Raw genomic sequence first — 21630 nt, 5'->3', positions numbered from 1 at the left:
TGTCTACATATGGAACTTTTTATAATGCTTTTGTTTAAGTAAGAATTGTACTGTTCATTCATAAGTAGTCTGATCTTCTTTTAAGTACTGTAGTTTAAAGTTAGGGCCATACCTAACTGTTTTGTTTTTTAAGATGGAGTCTAGTGAACTCTTCTAACTGCCTAGCCTTGAACCATAGTCCTACAAATGTCAGCCTCCGGAGTCACTGAATATAAGTGTAAGCCACTGACAACTGGAATTTATTTTTAATTTCATGTTCACTTTGGATTTTTACAACATTATTTATTAGCCAGAAGTCTTGAAAGCTTTGTTGATTATACTCCCATGTTTTAATCTATAAGGCAAACCTTAATCAAAATGAATGCTTAGTGTTAATTTTTTGATCACGTAATGTGTTGGTTAGTCTAATGACCAGTTGATTAACTGGTAATAACCACTTTGCTTTTGGAATATGCTCGGATGAAAACATCTATTAGAAGTCTATGTTTAGTGTTGAAAATAGTGGACATGTCATTCGTGATAGACCAGCTAGATCCTCTTCCTTTGTGGGCCAACCAAAATGCTATCCCTGTACAGTGTGACAATGGACAGATTACTCAGAAGCACTGAAAATACTTTCGAAGAGATGGTCATTGTGTCCTGCTTCCTGCCTTATGCCTCTAGATAAACCTCTCTTACATTTTGCTGCCACTTCTAACAGTCCTTTGCCCCCAACTCCTTGTCTGTTTCATGTATCTAGATTTAGTTATTAATGAGCCTATCAGATGCTGAAACACAGTTCTTATTCCCAGATTACCCTTCCAAAATACCACAACAATTTCTGTTTTATCATTGGCCTATGGAAACAGGAAAGTAAGATTTTGAAAGAAATGGGAAAAAGAAATCCACCCCAGTGACTAAGAGGAATTAGCAATATTATCATTCACAGTCACTGCTGGATCAGTATCTACATTCTGTCTTCTTTCATTGAGACATGTAATTAGGGGATTACAGTCAATATTATTGCAGTGAATAAATGAAATTTCAACCTCAAATGTGACAAACTTGCTTTTGATGGACTCCTAGTGCTCTTAGAAACACAAATGACCAAATGAGTATATTGTGCAGTGGGCAGACTTCCTCTTTATAAGAAGGCTAAGTCTCCTTTGGAGTCACTTGAAACATGTCTAACCTTGCCAGCAAGTGATCATCAGCTAGATGTTTCTGTAAATAAACATCCAATTTGCAGCAATGATTTTCAGATATAATTATTCAGCTGTGTATAGCACTGATGAATATTAGCAGTATAAAAATAGGCATGTATACATTATTTTAAATGGTGATTAGGAAGCAAATCACTTATAATACTGATGGAAAGAGAGTAAGGATCTATTGGACTTGAATAATTTCATTTACCTTTGAAGTTAAATTTAAATTACAAGACAAACGCCTGTGCAAAAGAACATTTAGACTAATAGCTAAGCAAGAGATATGGTTCCTAGCAGGGAAGCTAAAGAAAAACGTACAGAACTGCTTAAAGTATTTCTTTCCTCAGCAATAGAAACCAAGACAGGTACAGAAATGCTTTAAATAAATCATTTGGGTGGAAAATGGAGAGCCTACAGAAGCAGTGAACTTTAGGGAGACAAGTTTGGTTCACCTCAAAGCAGATGCTGTTCAACAAAGGGAGTATGTATTTCAGCTATATGAAGGAATTGGTCCTTGGTAGAAATGAGTACATATGTTGAAATGTTGGCAGTATTCAGCCAAGGGAGTACATTTCTTCTTTAAATGATACATATGAGCTTTAAAAATCAGTTGCCTACTATGTGAATCCTATTAGACATTCACAGAAGACAGCCAGAATGGAGTTGAAAATTCAGAGTAGATTGTCAGCTAGAAGGTTCTAAAAGGAAAGGATAATTCCTCCCCTTTCTTTTTTTTACAGTGCATATATAGGCTAATTCTAGAAGAGGGAAGGAAGAAAGAAGGGATAGAGGAAGGGAGGAAGGGAAAATGGAAACATTGCTTGATAAAAAAAACCCATAGATATGGTTCTATATATAAAAGAGTCTGTGTCTTCTTCATAGAAGAGATATTTAAAATTGTTTTTTGGGGTGGATTTGGTTCATTACTTCAGGGTATGATTTAACCTCAGAAACATTTAGAACATGGCAAAAGGCAAACAAGCCTATTTTGAATAGTATGGTGGTACTTTGCTTTCTATGGGGGTACATTTGAAGAGATTCTTCCGTGAATTTAGTTAGGATCTTGCAAGGGAACAACAAATTAAAATGTTCAGGAGTAGAATGAGCTTGGCACTTTCAAATATGAAGGTAGAGGTCTGTGTTTCTAAGAGGTAGTAGGAAAATGGGAAAGAAGTAGGGGAGTTTTATAGTGGCTGACCATGTGCCTCTGAATGTGTTGCTATTTTACCAGCATAACAATGAGTCAGACTTGTGGTCAGCACTTTCCCTCTTTCCTACCTCTTTTCCAGAAGATGAAAGACCACAACAAGTGATGAGCGTTTGCCTTGTTTTATCCTCATCTACCACATCAACCATGACATGAGTATAAAACACCTCATTTGGCATACAGTCAAAGTTGCATGAAATCTGATTCCAAAATATTTGTGAGATTTCATGTAGCCAAACAAGCAAAACTGAAGGCAAAATACTAAAAGCAATTAGAACAAAAGTATGAATCTGAGTAGTTGCCATATTTTGAGATGAAAATTTTTATATACTGCTGAGACTAACCAGCAAAATATTTTATTTATTTTATTAGAGGTTTGACAAATAACAATTGATCACTTCAGTAAATAATCAGATATATGGTATGTGAGACATTGTGTTTATTGAGTAAGTATGAATGACAAATGAAAACATGTTACATCCATGGAGAAAGCAAGTTATAAAAATGTATATTTAATGCCAGGTATGGTGGCTCACGCCTGTAACCCTAGCTACTCAGGAGGCTGAGATCTGATGATTATTGTTCAAAGCCAGCCCAGGCTCTTAAGACTGTAAGACTCTTATCTCAAATTAATCACTAGAAAACTGGAAGTGGGGTTGTGGCTCAAGGGTAGGGCAGTAGCCTTGAGCTGAAGAGCTCAGGGACAGTGCCTAGGCCCAGAGTTCAAGCCCCACAAACAACAAAAAGCATAATATTTAAAAGGTGACTAAAAGAAACTTTAGAAGAATAATGAGCTTGTAATACATAGAGGAAAGATAAATCTCTAGATTCAGATTGCTGACCAAAATAAAGGTGACTTTACTGTGGATGTTTTTAGGATGTTTTTATCTATAGCAGATCATTGTTCTATAGTCATGTTCATATTCTTTTCTATTTGCAGCTTGTTTGAGAGAGGTTAGACTCATTATTCATCCAAAATGGAATGAAGTAGCATAATGTGGTATCTGCTGATGAGTTGTCCTGATTTTCCAGGGTTCTAGCACTGGACACACTATTGTGGTAATTGCCACCTGCTTTTTGTGTCTCCCACTGATGAAACACTCACCCTTTAGCCTCATGTTTTGTGAGTATGCGTCAATGTTAATATAAATGAATTAAACAAGCAATTAATTAGCCTCACCTTGACAAGCTAGAGTGTAGTAAATACAGGCATTTTTTTTACTTGTAGGTTTTTTTTATTGTAATTAGTAAAAGGGTTACATGATATTTGCCATACAGAAGGTGAATTAATTCACATACATTGATACCCTTTCACATGTCTTGGTACCTATTACCCTCCCCCCTACACCCCCACTTGTCTTGGTTTTCCCCCCTTTCCTATCAAATTTCAAATAACCAAATACAACTAAATTCATTATATCAGATAACAAAGTGAGATACTGTAACAATATGAGATAACAAAGGGACAGCAAAGGAGATGAGAGACAACATAGTACATTAAGGACAACAATCATTTGTTATAGGGCTTTTGTTTCAATATCCTGGCATTTTTATTATGTCTGCTAATTACCATCACTTCTTTTAAATTGATCACTAAAATAATTTTAAGTTACGTTGCATTTATTTTTAAAAACACATTAAATTACATATAATACTAAGGTACTTTCACACATATATTATGTAATTTTAAATCCATTTAAAACTTTTTGTCTTAAAATTTATCTTTGTCTATGATAAAAAGCATTCATAATTCTTTCTTTTATCCTTTTGAAAAATCCAGTCTTTCTATTTGTAATTACCCTACTTTACATACTTATTCCTACCTAACAGCATAAACATCAGTATTCCTACTTAGCTTTAAATTCTATAAAATATTTTAAACAATAACAACAATCAGAGAAATCACAGAAGCCTATAATATCACCTATGCAATCCTAGCTGAGACTGTATTTCCACACAATTTTATTTTATTTTTTTAATAATTTTTATTGTATTTAATAAAAGGGTTACATGATATTTGCCAGATAGAAGGTGCATTAATTCACATACATTGATACCCTTCCACATGCACAATTTTAAAACAGAAATTAATCTAAACTGTAATAAACTGGTGCCAGAAACAAGAAAAGAAAATAGGTCAGTGGGTTTGGTGTTCTGGTGCTTATTTTATTTCATTTTCACTAAAGAAAAAATAATTGGCTGCTGAAATTGTTCATGTAGCTACCAGTGCTATTCACAATAAGCATCAGGGCATTTTAATCTTAGAAATGAACTTGCTGGAATTGCATCAGATACAGTGATGGGGACAAAGTCATTACTAGCTGTATATAAACATTTTCTTATATTCCAGACTGCTGGTGCTGCAAGTAGTGGGGGCTGGACAGTAGTTGAGGCTGGGCAGTTGCTGGCTGCTTATAAGCCATGTTTCCCTTTTTTCCTCTTGTATAAGTGGGCCTACATGACTGATTGTTGCCAAAGGAGTGGGAACTGTTGTGATGTTTCAGTTCTCTAATTGAAAAAGGTAAATTAAGAAAGTAAGTCGCACCCTCTCCATACATTTCTTCATAATTTATCTGATTGTCTAACACAAAGGATTCTAAGCTATGTCGGGGGGGGGAAAGGAGGGGGAAGCAGGGAGAGAGGGGAAGAAAGAGAGAGGGAGGGAGAAAGAAAGAGAGGGAGAAAGAGACAGAAAAAAATAGAGCTACATAATTGAAGTGTAGACTAAGGAAGGAAATAGCATCTACTGGTCAGAAACATCTATCAGGAGTTATATCATCAAAACATTAATATATACTGCCAAAATGCAGCAGTATATTTTTATGTTAAGTAGAGTACTCTCGTCACTAATACATACAGCTACTTTTGAGTCATTCTTTCAGTGACTTACCTAAGACAGTTTATTGTAAAATCCCCGTAAGTTGGGGGGATGAGGAAAATAAGCAAGTTGATTAAACAGTTTACAATTCTGGATCCAATTGCATCTAATATCACCCACTTATTTCCTGCATTCTATTTTTCCTCCGTCTATGCCTGTTCTTTTTTTTCTATTTTTCTCATTCTGTTTCTAATTGTGTCACCTGAAAACCTGCCGAATAAATGCTAGGCTATAAGGTACCCTATAAACTAAACAGAAAAGCTTAAATTATTTGTAATTGGTAATGGAAAGTAGAGTTGACTACCAGCCAAATGGGACTAGAATTTAAAGCATAAAATTTGGGCAGGGGCTGGCAATGTACCTTAGTGGTAGACTGCGTGCCTAGCATGCATGAAGCCCTGGGTTCAATTCCTCAGTACCACATATACAGAAAAGGCTAGAAGTGGTGGTTTGGCTCAAGTGGTCGAGTGCTAACCCTGAGCAAAAGAAACTCAAAGACAGTACCTGGGCCCTGAGTTCAATCCCCAGGACTAGCAAAACAAACAAAAAAAGAATTAGGCCCTTCAGGGTAATATTGTTTATATGCAAAATCATCTTAGGGAACCTGTCCTAGTAAAAGTTTGAGAGTATTAATAGTATAACATTGAAGAGACACCAGAGCAAGGTGGCTCACACATGTAATCCTAGCTACTCAGGAGGCTGAGATCTCAGAATCAAGGTTCAAAGCCAGCCCAGGCACAAAAGGAAGTGGGGTTTAGCTCAAGGGTAGGGTGGTAGCCTTGAGCTGAAGAGCTCAGGGACAACACCCAGGCCCAGGGGTAGGGCAGTAGCCTTGAGCTGAAGTGCTCAGCAACAGAACCCAGGCTGAGTTTAAGCACCATGACCCACAAAAAAAATGAAGAGGGATAATCATTCTGCATAGAAATACTTTGACTTATTAATAGTTGTATAAAACTGTATGCATGATTTAATTAAAAGTTACATAAAATGTAAGTGCTGAAACACTTGTCTTATAAAATATAAATGAGGTACAGTCACAACCTCTTTTCATTCTTTTCCATTTTCTTAATGACTTACATATTATAAACCAAAAATACATTTTTCGAGGAACCTAAGCCTAATAGATAAGAGTTTGGCCAATTTATGTGATATTTTACAGCTAACTTTAATTATGACTCTAGCTGTACGCATGAAAAATTGAAGGCTGAAGTATAGAGCCTTTGGCCATGCCATAATAGATTTCTACAGAAAATGCCAAACTAGGCTCCAAAAACAAGAACCATCCTCAATAACTTTCACACAAACTCAGTCTGACAAAAGGGAAAGTTGAACTCCAAATGCCTGGAATGTGGGAAATGCCAAGAATCCCTTCAGAGCATTAGCAGAGTTGCAGTTGGGAAGAATTTCTGCTTACAAAATTTTCTTCCTACTTCACCTTGAGGGCAGAGAGATGGAGTGTTAAGACAGTTTACGCAAAAGCTCCTTCAGACACTGAAATCCCTTACCCAGTATTTAGATATTTTGTGTATCCAAGATATCCAAATGAGAGATCATAGGCTACCACACAGAATAATTATTGAAATCACTGGAGATACTGAGGCACAGAAGTGTGACTAGGTCATGAGGGCATCTAGTCACCACTTTCTTCTAGACTTACCTCATATCCTGCAATGACTCCCTGAGCTTTATGTCACATACAGCCTTTTTCTCACTGTAGGCTCTATGTCTCTGCAATGATTAATCAAAATCAAAGTAGTTTCCCTAACAGGAAAATGGTGATTGTATAGCTGATCCCCAGGGAAACATTTTCAGTTTAAAATTCTTTCAAGTTCAAAAAGCCTATCCATCAATAGTGAGTTGAAGCCAAACTCTTCCTGGGAGACTGTAGGAAAGGAATTGATTTTGTGGAGTTTCCCATAAACATTAATTACTATTCATCCATGAACTTCAGTTGCTTCTTGACAGTGGTATACTCTATGTGTGACAAGCAACTATTCATATTTATCTATTATTAAGCTTTTCTGTCTTGGCTTTATACTCATTAGAAAATTTCCATTACATTATTTGAAAATGTATCACCTGACTCCCAAGGCAAATGTTGATACGGTATGCTTTCTTTTTTTTCTCTCAGAAGACATTTGCTGAACTTCAGCTATACTTTGAACACACTGGTTGGCTTCTAATGCAGTGTGACTGGGATAAGGTCAAAAGAGCAGCTTGGACCATTGCAGCAGGATGTCAAAGGTACATGACACAGAATCCTTCTAAGAGTCAAGGACTTAACTTCTAACCCATCATATGGGCCTATGAGAACAATGCCTGGAGAACAATAGGCGATCAAGAATATTGGTCCACAGATGGATCATAAGATGAAATGAGCATGGGGCTGAAATGTGAAGGCTCAACTCAGTCCACACTACAATAGTGTGATGAGAAAATATAGGTCTCAGTCTAGTGGGTAAATAGATCTGTCCACTGAAACCAGATGTTTGAGTGCGGTCTACTCCTTGTTTCTTTTGGTCATTTGTTTAATTTTGTTAAGAAAGGCGAAGTTCCTCACATAAGGTTGGGATTATGAAGATAACATTATTGCATAGTTAGAATTCAAGATTCTCACCTCAGTAACAAATGTGACTTTGGGGTAGTTGCCTAAACTTATTTCAATTTCAACATCACGAAAGGGTATATTTCAATAACCAATTACACCATGTTTAAAATGATGACATACCAATGTAAACTGAGCGACTTCCATGAGTTTTGTATCCTCCTCCGAGGCTGTCCCCTTCCCAGCATGATGACTGCCCTCATGCTTTGTGTGTCCCCCATCTTAGCAACTTACTCTTTCTTATCTCTTCTAAGCCAGTTTAGATCTATGGCCCTCATTTGCTTTGGGATTTTCCTTCAAATTTCTGAAGATTAATAGGATGTATTTTAATCTCATACTTTATTTCTTTTAACCTTTTCTATTGATATCTACACATGAAAGAAAAAATTAAAATTTGCCCCATGCCATTGACATACACACATCACACACACACACACACACGCGCGCACATACACACACACACACACACACACACACACACACCATGGATACGTCCATTTAAACTAAACATATGCCAATATTTCAAGGATGTATATTGGAGAAGAGGAAAAGTAAGATATTTCTTTTGTAATTCTGTGTTAGGAGACTGATGAGAGTTTACCTGTCAGTTAGCATGTTAGTTGGTGCCCTCTGGCAGTCCAGTAATCCCTGTCACTGTGCCCTCTAATAGTATAGGAACTACTAAGCACTAAATAATTAATTGTGTTCAAGATTAATTATAGTAAAAATTAATTACATTTAAAACTTTACATCCCTGTGGTGCGTAAGTATCCTAGTCAAATATCGACCAGCCACATGTTTCCCTTGACTGCCATGTTAGACAATATGTTTTTAAAAGCATTTCTACTATTGCTGAAGTGTTATTAGACAATCCTGATATTAGAACTTGCAAATAGATCCAGGGGGATGTTGTTGTATGATTTCTATCAGAGTTTATATGGGAGTATTATGTAGTTGAGATATGGCTTCTCTCTCAGGATTATCTATATTTGGGATGTTTCAGAGGACAGAAGAATCTTAGAGATAATGAGAAAAATGACAGTTTGCAATAAATACATGATTGTACCATTTCTGCCATTTTTGCTGTATTTTTTCAAACTGCATATTGTGAGCTATTAGTGTTTTTATGAAGTCGCTTTACATTATAATGGTAAGTTTTGAGAAAATAAATTAGAACTCCATCAAAGACAAATGAGAATAGTACATCATGTATAAATAGAGCGAACGTTGTCTCATTAAAGTTTTAATTTGGTTTTGCATCATAGAATTGTGATGTGAAATGATTGCCTACTGAGGGTCACATTTAAAAATGTTTCAGAGTAATTATAGAAAAATCCCATAGGGTGGGCATCTCTGTAAGTTTTTTTCCATATATTTTTATTGTAATTAATAGAAGGGTTACATTATATTCACCAGATAGAAGGTGCATTACTTCACAAACATTGATACCCTTTCTCATGTCATGGTCCCCATTTCCCTCCCTCCCCTCCCCCGGCTCATCTTGATTTCCCCCGGGAATGCACAGTGTGTCAATTGCCAAGGAATAAGAGCTATTTTATTACATATCTAGGAATGTACATGTTACTAATATAAAGACATTCTCAAGCTTTTCTTACAATGCGTTACTAAATTTGTTAGCAATATCAAAAATTACCGTATTTCTGTATAGATTTCTGAACATGCTGTCTTCTTACACCTCAACTTTTATCTACCACTTTTGTCATGGTGAATTTTCTTACCTTTTCTCAAAGTCTCCAGTAATGTGGTCATGCAGCAGCATTTAGCTTTCTTTTATCTCTGTATTTCTCCCCCTCTGAATTTATATTTTGAAGCCTTTATAATTGAAGACATGGTCTCTAATGAGATAATTAGGTTAAAATGAGGTCATTAAAATAAGCTCTACTCCAATATAACTGTTATTCATATAAGAGAAGAAAATTAGGACATAAACACACACAGAGGAAGACCATGTGGTTCAGAAATTGTCTATAAACCTAAAATGAGGCCTCAGAGGAAAATTGTCCTGAACACCACTGAACTCAGTCACCTAGAGCCAAGAATTGTCATGGCAGCCAACTCATACTGTCTACATCTTCTTTTTTTCTTTCTAAGTTTAAATGAATGTATATAGCATGTATTTCAAAGGTCTTTAGTTTCAAGCAACTTTGTTCCATTCAATTAAATAATGATTCTGGAATATAATAAATATAACTTCAAATAAAAGAAAAAGTTCATAGTATTATCCTCCTACAGGAATATAGAAAGGTGTTAGGATTTGGGAAGATAAAACTAAGAGGTTCGAAACTATTTTCAGTTTTTTGTGTGTCTCCTTTACACTCATTCAAAAGTAGAGAACTTATATCCCCTGGGAGAAGAATGAGGACACTAAGTTACAGTTTAACCAAAATTCTAGATGAAGACTAAAATGAAGTAAAAAAAATCGATGTTTCCTAACCAGAAAAACTAACAGATGTTAAATAGAGACGATGTACAACAGTTTAAGTTTATTATTTCATACTGGTAATTAACTTGGGTTATATTATACGTGACCCATATATAGGGTATAAAACATTTGGCAAAAATTAACACCGTTTGAAATAATTCAAAGTAAATTTGAATTTTGTTCAGGTACTGAACAGCCAATCATCAGAATAAGAAAAGTCTGAAAATTAGTGCACAGAAAATATATTTTCAACATAGTTTATTTACTATAAATACCTAGGGGTTATGTGAAAATTTAAAAACAGCCATTTTCAGTTCTTTGTTTCATTCTTGAAATTCAAATAAAGGGAGGATAAAATATTTAAAGGTTATCATCTGAGTAGAGTCAACAGGCCCCAAAGTTTCCCCTAGTTTTTTAGAAGACATTGTTATAATGATAATATCATCTACTTTAGCAATTTCAACTACTTTCCATGGCCTAGAAAAAAATACATATTTTCCCAAAGGCCCCATAAATTGGAAAAGGCTTCACTTGAACATCTGCTATTCCATTTATTTTTGGTCTTGACCTAACAAGCAGTTAGAGACTGTTAAGGGATTGGGCTGCATAGTTACCTTCTGCCATTTCAGAATGATTGCTGCCTTCGGGTGTAGCTGCTCTTCCACCACAGCTTCCTTCTGAGTCTGATTAACTGGAAAGGGGGATGCATACACGAATAGGTGCAGAGGTCCAACATTTGTTTTTCTCAAGGCATATCATTTAGTGAGAAGACCAACAGTGGGATAAGCTATATAAAACATGGGAAGCCTACCGAGTTAAAGGTTTGGTTTTGACTTTTAAGATGGTAGCAGAGTCACAGTAGTAACAGTACTCACATTTAATGTACATGTTTGGAAACCGTATGAAATAACTGGAGGGGAAGACGTGGGGTTGGAACAAGTCGGGGCAGAATGGTGGAAGGTGTGACATTTATCAGGATGCCTCGTATTCCTAAGTTGACATGGAGAATTGAAACCTTTCTGTGAAACTACTTAAGATACATTAAAATAAATATATCCATAAAATATTATGTTAGCAGAAAGGAAGTAGAACCTAATCCCATGAAGCAAAGTTGAAAATGGAGCTTGGGCAGCACACTGATAATTGAGAACCTGACTTCTGGAATTGAAGCCCCTTTACACCACTACTTCATAAAGATACATAAATATTTCAAAGGAATGCATTCTCACATAAATGATTGGTATTAATGCTTTTTAAAACAACTGGTGCTATGGAGAAAAATATATAATTTCAGAAAAAAACACATATATATAATTAAGATTCAGAGTGAGTACACTGGATATTTCAAATGTCTTACCGCTTAAAAAATCTTTGAATAATTAATCAGGGCTCTAAAAATATTACTAACATTCCTGAAATGGCAAATGCTGGGTATTATAATAGGCTTTAGGGTTCTGGCAAACGAGGACACACAAAATGCAGTCAAACCAGAATTACCTATAAATGATGATTGGTTTAGTGTGGCTGTTGCAGGTAACACTTGAGACATACATATCATAAAATGTTACTTGTTTTTAATTTAAAATGCAGAATTAACTAGTTTCTCTTTGGTATATATGGAGTGCTATTCACAAGGAAAATCCAACTCAGTTCCAGATATTTCTAAGAATTGATTATTTAGTCTTAGAAAAGTTGTGGTGTTTGGTTTAGACTTAAAATTTATGGCTGGATTAATTGGGGAGCAATTCTGGCCTTGAGACTCATCTTTTAAACTCTAGTAAGTCTTAAGATTGGCACCCAAAATACCCTTGACCTTTCTTGATGTGCTTATTGGCTTCTCACATCAGTCAGAGCCAATGCTATTTGGAACACCGTGCTTTAATTTAAACAAATTGTGGATTGATGTCTCCAGTAATAAGATGGATGTAGGAACTATTACTAACTCCTCTGAAGTACTTGAAGCATGCAGTGTCATTACTTTGGATATACTCAATAAATTTTAACCTAATAAAATTTCCTTGGATTCATTCAAAAGTGAATACTGCAGTGGCTGTGTAAGACACATTTTGACTCCTCTCCCCCTACAAAATCCTTAACAGAAAGCTTCATAATAAGAGAGGCTGAAAATGTTTTGGTTGGGCAAGACTTTGCTCAGAGAGGGGAATAACTGTACATTCTGCTTGTGAAAACAAATGCTTCAGGTCTACTTTCTTATGCTCAGTGAGAGAAGGTTGAGTAGCTAGGATTACAGGTGTGAACCACCAGGCCCATCATAAAGATACATATAATGGTTGATGGAGGAAATGTGCTTTGACAGAAATTTGTGGCCACAAATCATGAGCAGTAATTATAAGCTCAGTAAATACTATGAGTTTGAAATGACTCGGGACTACTAATAGACTTGTGGAGGAGTGAGCGGAGCACTGCATTTGCTATTGATTGGTTGGCTCCCACAGAGTACCCAGTTACAGAACTCCTCAAGGCCTCTTGGTAAATGATAGAATCCTAGCAAGCTGCTGAAAACAGTTTTTGTGAGGAGTTAGTGTTTACTGGCTAAAATACCCTTTAAACTGTCTCTGTGTATAATAGGAATCTGTTTTAGATGTGTACTAAAATGATGAGATAAGAAGTTTGGCTCCAATTAAGAATACATTATGTTCCTTTGCCATACCAACTTTTCTCTAGAAATAGATTCAGTGCTTAAATATTGTAGACTTGTTTTTTTCATTCCAAGAAACTTTATATCAACAAGAGACCTGAAGTACCTTTCTAAACCTCCTGGGATGATTGATTGCTTCTGTTACCCCCGCAGGGAGAACAGACTTCCAAGTAGCTTGCTTCCTTACCATGATGTCTGCTCTCCCTTGGGCCCTGAGGCCCCACCCAGATTCAGTAGATGAGATAAATGGCTGAAAGGACACAGCATATGGAACCCAGGACTAGATTATCAAGCCAGTAAGAATACCAATGTACTCTATAAAGAAGGAAGGGTTTGGATACTGGAGACTATGGTACAACTTCCTCAAAACAGTCTAAGAACAATTAAAGTAGCTTGCAAAAACAGGTCTCAATATAAATGTTACTAGACAAACCATTTTGAAACAGGTGTCATTTCTATAGATTCAGCATTCATGAGTATTAAATTTTATTCCACTTGTTTATTTAGGCAAAATGACTAATTGTTACTCTATCATGTTCTATTAGAAGTTATTGTACTCAGCTGCTAAAGTCTAAGTGTGACTGGGCTATTTAACTTACCTAATAATTGTTGTTTCTGAATCTCTTCTTGCATCAGTCCTTTGAAATTTGTCTCTACACTGGAAAATGCAAAATAAACCTCTATGGTATTCTTATGACCTATATTTGGCTATAGAAATGTAGAAGGTACCATGTTCACCTCATTTTACTTATCAGTAAAACCATAGCATAACTGCCAGCTTGTGGGCATTCCATTGTTTTGAAAAGTAGTCCACAGATTTTTTTTAAAAAAGAATGATTAATTTAAAACAAAGCAATGAAGAATGAAAGTAAAGATTAAAAATACATTTGCAAGGAAAATGTTGTGAAAGTACAGTCCTAAAAATAGAAATTACTGCCATTGGGAAAACTACTTAACACCTTCTGCAAGTATAAATAATTCCTCCACCTTCTAATCATAAGAATTCTCTCATTAGCTGACAAATAAAGGTGAGGAATACTATTTGCAGCACCTATGCAAACTAAGGTGAATTTAATGAGACTGGGGTAGTGTGATATTTTTCCTCTGAGAGAAGCTGAAACTTAGGTGTTAAGAGATCATCAGATCTGCTTTGCAAAGCCAGAGCTGTGCAGTAAATAAGCAGCTGCCATATCCAGTGAATTCTGAGGGGAAAATAAAACTTTCCAGATACAGATGGCCATTTTTATTCAAGGTATTTTGAATATAGGGATAGTCACCTGAGAAATGGAATTAATAGCCCTCAGAAATATCTTCTTTCAGCTTGAACTATGACAAAGTCTCAAGTTTCTGCTTCTGTGTGATGTATAGAAACTTGCTGTACCTGGAAACAGGCCCATCATGAGTGAGTCTAAACTCCTTCAAATAGCTATTTACAGAGTAGATTTCATCAGACTTTTCCTTGGGAAGTAATTTTAAGTAGTTTCTCTGTTTCTGAAATAGTTTGCTAGCTTTTTCCCCCTCCCATTTTATGAATGAAGAAATTTGAGTAATTGAGAGGCTATAGACCTGCTCTTAGCAGGATTGCTGGGAGACCTCCATGCTCAAGTACATTACAAGTATTGAGTCATGGCCACAAACCACTTTCTTAGGCTAATCTCAACCAGAGCAATGACCTAAACAGTGAACAGGATTCTAGATAAACAGAAATTTGGGTGAGAGCTTTGACTAGCAAATCCTGAAGAAAATTATATAAGTAATGCTGAAGACCAGTTTGCTTTTTTTCCCCCATTATTTTCTTGGGCTACATCCTGCTTGCGAAAGTCTTTTGAAGGTCAGAATTAATAATAAATTGCAGTGAGAAAATGTACTTGAGACCTTCTAAAAGCACTCAGAATCTAAGGGTTGAACACGCTTTAGTAGAGGTTTTGAGAAGAGCTCAGCAGGGCGGAGAAAAACAATAAACAATACTCCTTGATAACCCTCTGGCTTTTTCTAGCAGTAGATTATGTTTTTGCACAAGCTATCTATTTAAGCATCAAGAAATGTTACTTGTATTTCAGTAGCTTGGAATTTTATTTTGTTACACAGTATTTTAAAATTGATAAAAGATTTTTACTCAGAGACGAGTCAAGAACAAAGGAACAAAAGGCGCATGGTATCCTCAATATGTGGCTATTAGATCCAAACAGTACAAGAGTAAAGACTCAATAGTTGCATACCCAATGCTATGGACATGATATTGGAGATAAACACAACTACATAGATATAAAAACCTATGATTCTATAGACATGTTTTATTACATAATAATATGTATCTACGATATATGAACCCTTACCCTAATTTTGATTATGTTCTAAACACTAAGTGCCAGTGATTGTATATAGAGATTCCTTTCTTGAATACTTGTTTGTTAAACATGTCATTTGAAATATGATTTAAAAATCAATGTTAATAAATTTTTTAAAAAAATTTTTACTCAGCTAATGAAATAATTTTGAGTTGGAATTTTATTAAATTAAATGAAGTTTTTTCAAACTAATTTTTATTATGTAAAAACCAGAAGAAAGCTTCAAAATGAATGATGAACCTAATTTGAAAGATAATTGGAAAAGTGAATAAATTTGACACAATCTGACCTTAACTTCTATGCTTGTAACGTATAATCATATTTGACTTCCAGAAATAGGTTTTTGTAGAATTCTGAAAGTTAATACTGAAAGTTAATACTGCAAGTTAATACTGCACATTTCACAACTGCTGGCAGACTTTGCTTAGAGACTCATTGAGTCATTCAAAGAGATGGGGATGGTTTCCTATTACACTCCTATGGTTCAGACTTGACCATTCTGTATTTTGTTCCTCTTCTTGAAAGCAGTTATAAATTCAGGGCATCTTAATCAATGTCATCCCTTTCAATGTGTCTTACCTACACCACCCAGCCCACTTCTTCCCTTGCTTAATTTAGTTATTTGAAATAGGTTTTCAATGACATTGCAATTTACATGAAAATAAAATCAAGCTTTCCCTGACGTCGTTTTCCCCTGTACACATTGGTTATTGAGTATGTGGTCTTACGCTACAGTTCTATGTCAGGTTCTGCCAATAGTGTTTGAACCTTTGGTGCTTTCTTCCCTGTTTGATCAGGATGATCTGGGTGCCATGGAGGCTTCTTTTTTTTTGCCAGTTCTGGAGACTGAACTTAGGGCCTGTACACTGTCCTTGGACTTTCTCAAGGCTAGAGCTCTACCACTTGAGCCACAGCACCACATCCAGCATTTTTCTATGTATGTAACACCAAGGAGTTGAACCCGGGTCTTCGTGCATGCTAGGCAAGCCCTCTACCACTAGGCCAAACTCCTGGCCCCCGCGGAGGCTTCTTAAATCACCGCTTGCATTTTTTATTAACAAAAACTTTCCTATGACTTTCCAGCTGAGCATCTAAAAATGCAGTTTTTTCTCCTCAAAAATGTTCTGAGAGGATGCTTTAGACAAAAAAAAAATTAGAAAGGAACACCTTCCTCGGTTAGATATGACAATGCAATTAAAATTTTTGCATTTGCAGTATTCTGTCTGGATAAAAGATTCCCCCCCCAGCAAAATGTGGATGATGTTTTAATTTCCCCATGGCCTTTCAGAATTCTGTTAGCACTGAAAAAAAATTTCAAAGTATTATTTCTTACCATAAGTTTGAAAATACTTTTTATTTCCTCCTGCACATAATGTTTAAGTTCACTTTTCTCCTATTAGCTTCTTTCTCCAGAAAGAATAGTTTCATTTAGTTATCATGAGCTTATACTTTTGTCACTTTCTTATTGATACACATTAATGTACAAAGCAATGGGTTCTGCTGTGACATTCTGAATGTTCATATCATGTCAACTTCCTTTTAAAAGTAATTGTAATTTTAAAAATTATTGTAAAGGGGATGTACAGAGGGGCTACAGTTCGGTAAAAAGTACATTTCTTTTTTGGGTAATGTCACCTCTTCCCTTGCTCTCTCTCAGGCTTTCCCTCCCATTCCCCCACTCACAAGTTGTACACCACTTGTATTCAACAATTTTCAGCATAGTGTCCAGTGAGCCCCACTGCTGCATTTGTTTATCCTTTGTCTCTCCATTTCTGTGCCTCCCTTCAATCTCCCACAGACAGATAACCAGACAGAACAAAATGGAAAGACAAGAGAAACTAAAAAGAAAAAAAAACCCTCACTTTCATTTCCTGAAGTTCATGTGGATATATATTATTTTGGATGATCAGATGCACATAGGCAGTGTGTCTTTCTGTTCTTCTCCTGTCTCCTCCTTTGGTTTCACTATATGTGAATGCCTAGAGACCTGTATAATTTCTTATGCCCAAGTATTTTAGATCTAGTTAATTTTTGTGCTTTTTTTAAAAACTATCTTTAAGTAGGTGTACAAAAAAGGAGTTGCCACTTTATGTATCAACCTCTTTCTTAACTCCCCTTTCCCTTTCTATGTCTTCTCTAATCTCAGATTTTATATGAGAACACAAAATACTACCCTTGCAAAATCAAGCCTGTGGTTTATGTGCCACACACAAATCTCCATTTCCTCACTACCACTCAGAAGAGAGAAGACCATGGTTACAATAACAATACTTCAAAGACAAACTATACATTTAAGTATGGTAAATAAAAATCAGAAACAATAATAAGAATAGAAAAGTAAGAGATTGGGCATGTGTAGGATACACTAGGAATTAAAATCATCAATGCTTATATTAAAAATGAGGTGGCAGGAAAAGCAAAAAGGGGCGGAAGAAATAGTGTTCTGGATCTGGAAATGTGAGGAGAGACGTAAAGTCCCCCTGTGTGCTGGAAGTGGAGGATTGAAGACAGAAGAAAGAGAAGGTAGCGAATAGGCTCTTAACACTGCTGAATAAAGGTGGGTAAATTTCTTCTTCTTCTTTTTCTTCATTTCCTCTTCCTCCTCCTCCTCCTCCTTCTCCTCCACGCTGAAGCCTCTCCTTTTCCTTTTCTTCTTCCTCCCTCCCTTCCTCCTTCTCCTCTTCTTTCTCCTATTTCTTTCTCCTTCATTGCCTTTGTCAGAGACCCAGAAACTTCAGGGGAAATAGGTCATTTACAGAAGGATCTTGGGAGGTCTTCCCAGGGTTATGCCCTGGCCTGAGACCCACAGTTTGATTTACAACTATGTTTGCCTAGCAAGTACACTGATTCTCATTAGGTTCCGTATGTAAGTTGATTTGGGGAAAAAAAGTTAGAGGATGGAGAACATTGGGGGAAATTAGAATTTCCTAAAGGCATCCATTAGTGCTGTGTTGCTGCTAGCATTGAGTGTTTTACAAGCTGACAGTCACCTCAAAAACTTAAAGGAAAGCAGTTTCTATAGCAACAGTGGAACCATTTGAAGTGTGACTAGATAATCTTTTCTTATAACTAAGAAAGCAGAGATATGGAAATTCATTAAAGATATATTTCATATCTTCTACCTAATGCACATTCAGGGCAAGTATACTCTTTGACATGTCAAATATCTTGCTGCCATCTCAGTGCATTAAATACTGATGCACCTTAATGGTTTGATTAGCTTCCCAAGATGAATTTTGGCTGCTAGTAATCATGATTAAGGATATGTATTCTGGACTTGATTGCCTTGGGTTCAAACACTAATACTCCCAATTTTAGTTCATTGCTATATCTGTTCCTGAGTCTTTTATCTTTAGAATGAAAACAAATAAATCTACTCTGAATGTAAGCCTTAAAGAAGTGGAAATATATAAGCAGTGTCTTGTTGGTGAAAATAGCTTACCAAACACTGCCTACTGTAAATAACAAGTCTTTCAGAAATGGACTGGCTTACTGTTTTCACAGATAAAACTGGAATTCATAGTCCATTTAAACAAATGCAACTACAGTTGGCTCAACTTTCTAACATTTCTATTTGATCCAGGCATCCTCACTGGCATAGTCAGTAATACAAGATGAGCACTGTGTCATTACTTCCTTTTAAGTTACATATTTGCCCAGTAGGCCAGGGGAATGATGTGCTGTCAACCCCTTTTCAGGGTCCACTGGTAGAAGGAACATGGGAAGGCAAAAGGCCCCTTTGGTGGAAGCTTACAATCAGTCTCTCTTGTATTCTCTGCATGCCTCCTCATACTCTAGCCTTGGCTTGGTTTCTAGAATAAGAAAGGGTCCTGCTTCAGGATTTCATGAGTACTATTCCTTCACGGGCTCATTTTCTTTTCTTGGTTCTTCCGATAACTGAATGTTTGTAATCACAACAGTTTCAGCCCAGATGTTGTCCCTCTTTCAAAAATTGTTTTGCCAGATCATTTTGTATGAAATCAATCCATTAAAAATTCTTAGTGTATTTACAATTTGTGATGATTGACTTAAATTAACTTGTGGAGCTGCCTGCCTCATGGATTCATGTTTCATGCAGGAAGTGACTGGTTTCTTTCTAGTGAGGGATGTAGGCACTTAGTAAGTGAATGATTGAAAAGAGTGGACAGGCACACAGAAGAGTAAGTCCTCATTTGGACCAAGATTCTACTGAGTTCTTAAAAGAAAAATGGGCAGTGCGAGATAGGTGATGTAGAACTCAAGAGAAGCATAAGGGAACATATAAAGGATTTCTTTTGAACCTGAATATTTTGTTAAAACATTCACATCCACAGCCACAGGGCATTGCTTAGATAGCACAATCATGTTTATGTAGCCAGGAGCAAGAAACGATGACTTTCCACTGGAGGAGATCACTTAGCTAAGAGCTATGGGCTTCCATTAACTGTGATAACCACAGTCTAATTTCACTGCGGAATGAGAGCTGTGAGATAATTAGGAAAAGTGCAGGCCAGAATGCCAGTGCATATTTCTCCTAAATTAATACAGCCTCATCAAATAGGTTATATTAAAAACAGACACTGTATGAAACAAGATCATTGATTGTCTTAATTAATATGAATCAGCAGGCAGAGTCAGGGCCTACATTAACCTTGGCAGTGGTTGAGAGTCTGGGGAAACTTCACTGAGCAAAACTGACTTGGAGGAAATAAATCTGTGCTCCGAGTCTGGATATTGTGCATTGGAGCATCTGTTCTGATCTCCATGTCCAGTCCAAAAGGTCTCCTTGGTAGGCCAAGGGAGGAGAGCAGACCATACAAAACAAAAGTCTCCATTATGGGTCAAAGTTCACAGGTGGAAATAAACCAATAAAATGATAATGTCTAACATCTTTTGAATAAATAGGATTCCAAAAATTAAATCTTGAGGAGAATGGGCAAAAGATTAGAAGTATTATTGATCAAAATTTCTAAGCAATATATGGGTCATTTCCAAATGCTTCTGATAATTACAGTGGCTATGTATCCCAAGGGAAATTAGTTTCAAAGTCCTTCCTTTCTTTTCCTTATGGGTTTTTTTGTTATTGATATCTTAAGATATTTTAATTTCTAGGAGGAAGAAATTTTTGTTCTGTTTTGAATGATATTCCAAGAAATTCTTAGTTATTTCAAGCACAGCCATTTTTAGGTTGCCATATTTAGCAAACATATATGAACTGCCCAGTAAAATTTTAATTTTAGATAAACATGCAATATTTAAGACATCCTTGAACTGAAAAATTGGTTCTTAAATTCCAATTTAGTTGAGAGTCCTTTATTTTATCTGAAAAACTATATGTGGCTTTTATATTTCTGAAACCATATTTTCTTTTTCTTTCCTTTGTGGTTTTTAGAGAGGATTTCAAAATGTATTCCAGGGTGACCCTTGAATTCATGATCCTCCCGTCTCACCTTTCAAAACCTTGTTTTACAGGCAAGAACCACTACTGTGTTCACATTGTTTTTAAGAGGAGTATCTACTTCATTTGCAGCGAAGAAGACTAGAATGTGTTAAACAAAGTAAAAAGTTCTATAAAATTGCAGAGCAGTACCTAATATTTAATTTAGTTAATTGGTGGGGATGTAAAATAAGTAAGGTTCACTTTAGACCTATGTCATACATTGGATGTGATGGGCCTGGATTCTGAGGACCAATGTGTCTCATTTCCAGAGCTTGTTCTCTTTCAACTTGTCTTGTTGCTTGCTCTTCAGGCCCAATGTTTAGTACTTGCGTTCTAGTATGGACATTTGCGAAAGTGTTCTGAGATTTCAGGCAAGTCCTCTAATATTTCTATGCTTCATTCTCATAAAGTACAATGTCTTGCTAAATATAAATTGCTCTGAAACATTTGTTGAATTGAATTGGGTACTCATTTGCATATGGATTATAGGGAGGGTTGTGGTATACAGCAGAGGGTATACAGCAGAGGGATTGAGAGTTCAGGTTTTCTGGTCCACTGACTCAACTCTGGGCTTATTTAATTTCTTTACACTCTGTTTTCTCAATGATAAACACGCCATAATAGAATAACTAAGCCACCACATCATTATAGAGGATAGAATACATTTTAAGAACACCTACCATGGAACTAAGCTTTTAACAACTGCTCTTTGAATTTCAAATATAGGAGATTATAAATGAGCAAGACAGCATGATAAAGATATTCAACAGACTGTTTTGACAAGTGGCACTGTCATGCTAGGCATTGATTTTCTCTGTATTTCACATACTTGAGAAACATTCAGGAATTACTTTTAATATTACTGGCAAATATCTTTGCTTACT

General features: G+C 36.0%; 1 long non-coding RNA gene across 1 annotated transcript; it reads left to right on the top strand.

The window, feature by feature from the left end:
• The first annotated feature begins 3360 nt into the window (after positions 1-3360).
• On the top strand, positions 3361-20780 carry LOC150039859 (uncharacterized). The gene is made up of 3 exons (XR_016534200.1): positions 3361-3517; positions 7404-7516; positions 20699-20780. It is a non-coding gene; the product is annotated as an uncharacterized LOC150039859 (long non-coding RNA).
• The last annotated feature ends 850 nt before the right edge of the window (positions 20781-21630 follow it).

Source organism: Megascapheus bottae, unplaced genomic scaffold, assembly GCF_031878675.1.
Source record: "Megascapheus bottae isolate mThoBot1 unplaced genomic scaffold, mThoBot2.hap1 HAP1_SCAFFOLD_107, whole genome shotgun sequence".
Classification (NCBI taxonomy): Eukaryota; Metazoa; Chordata; class Mammalia; order Rodentia; family Geomyidae; genus Megascapheus; species Megascapheus bottae.
This window is presented reverse-complemented; position numbering and strand designations above follow the sequence as displayed.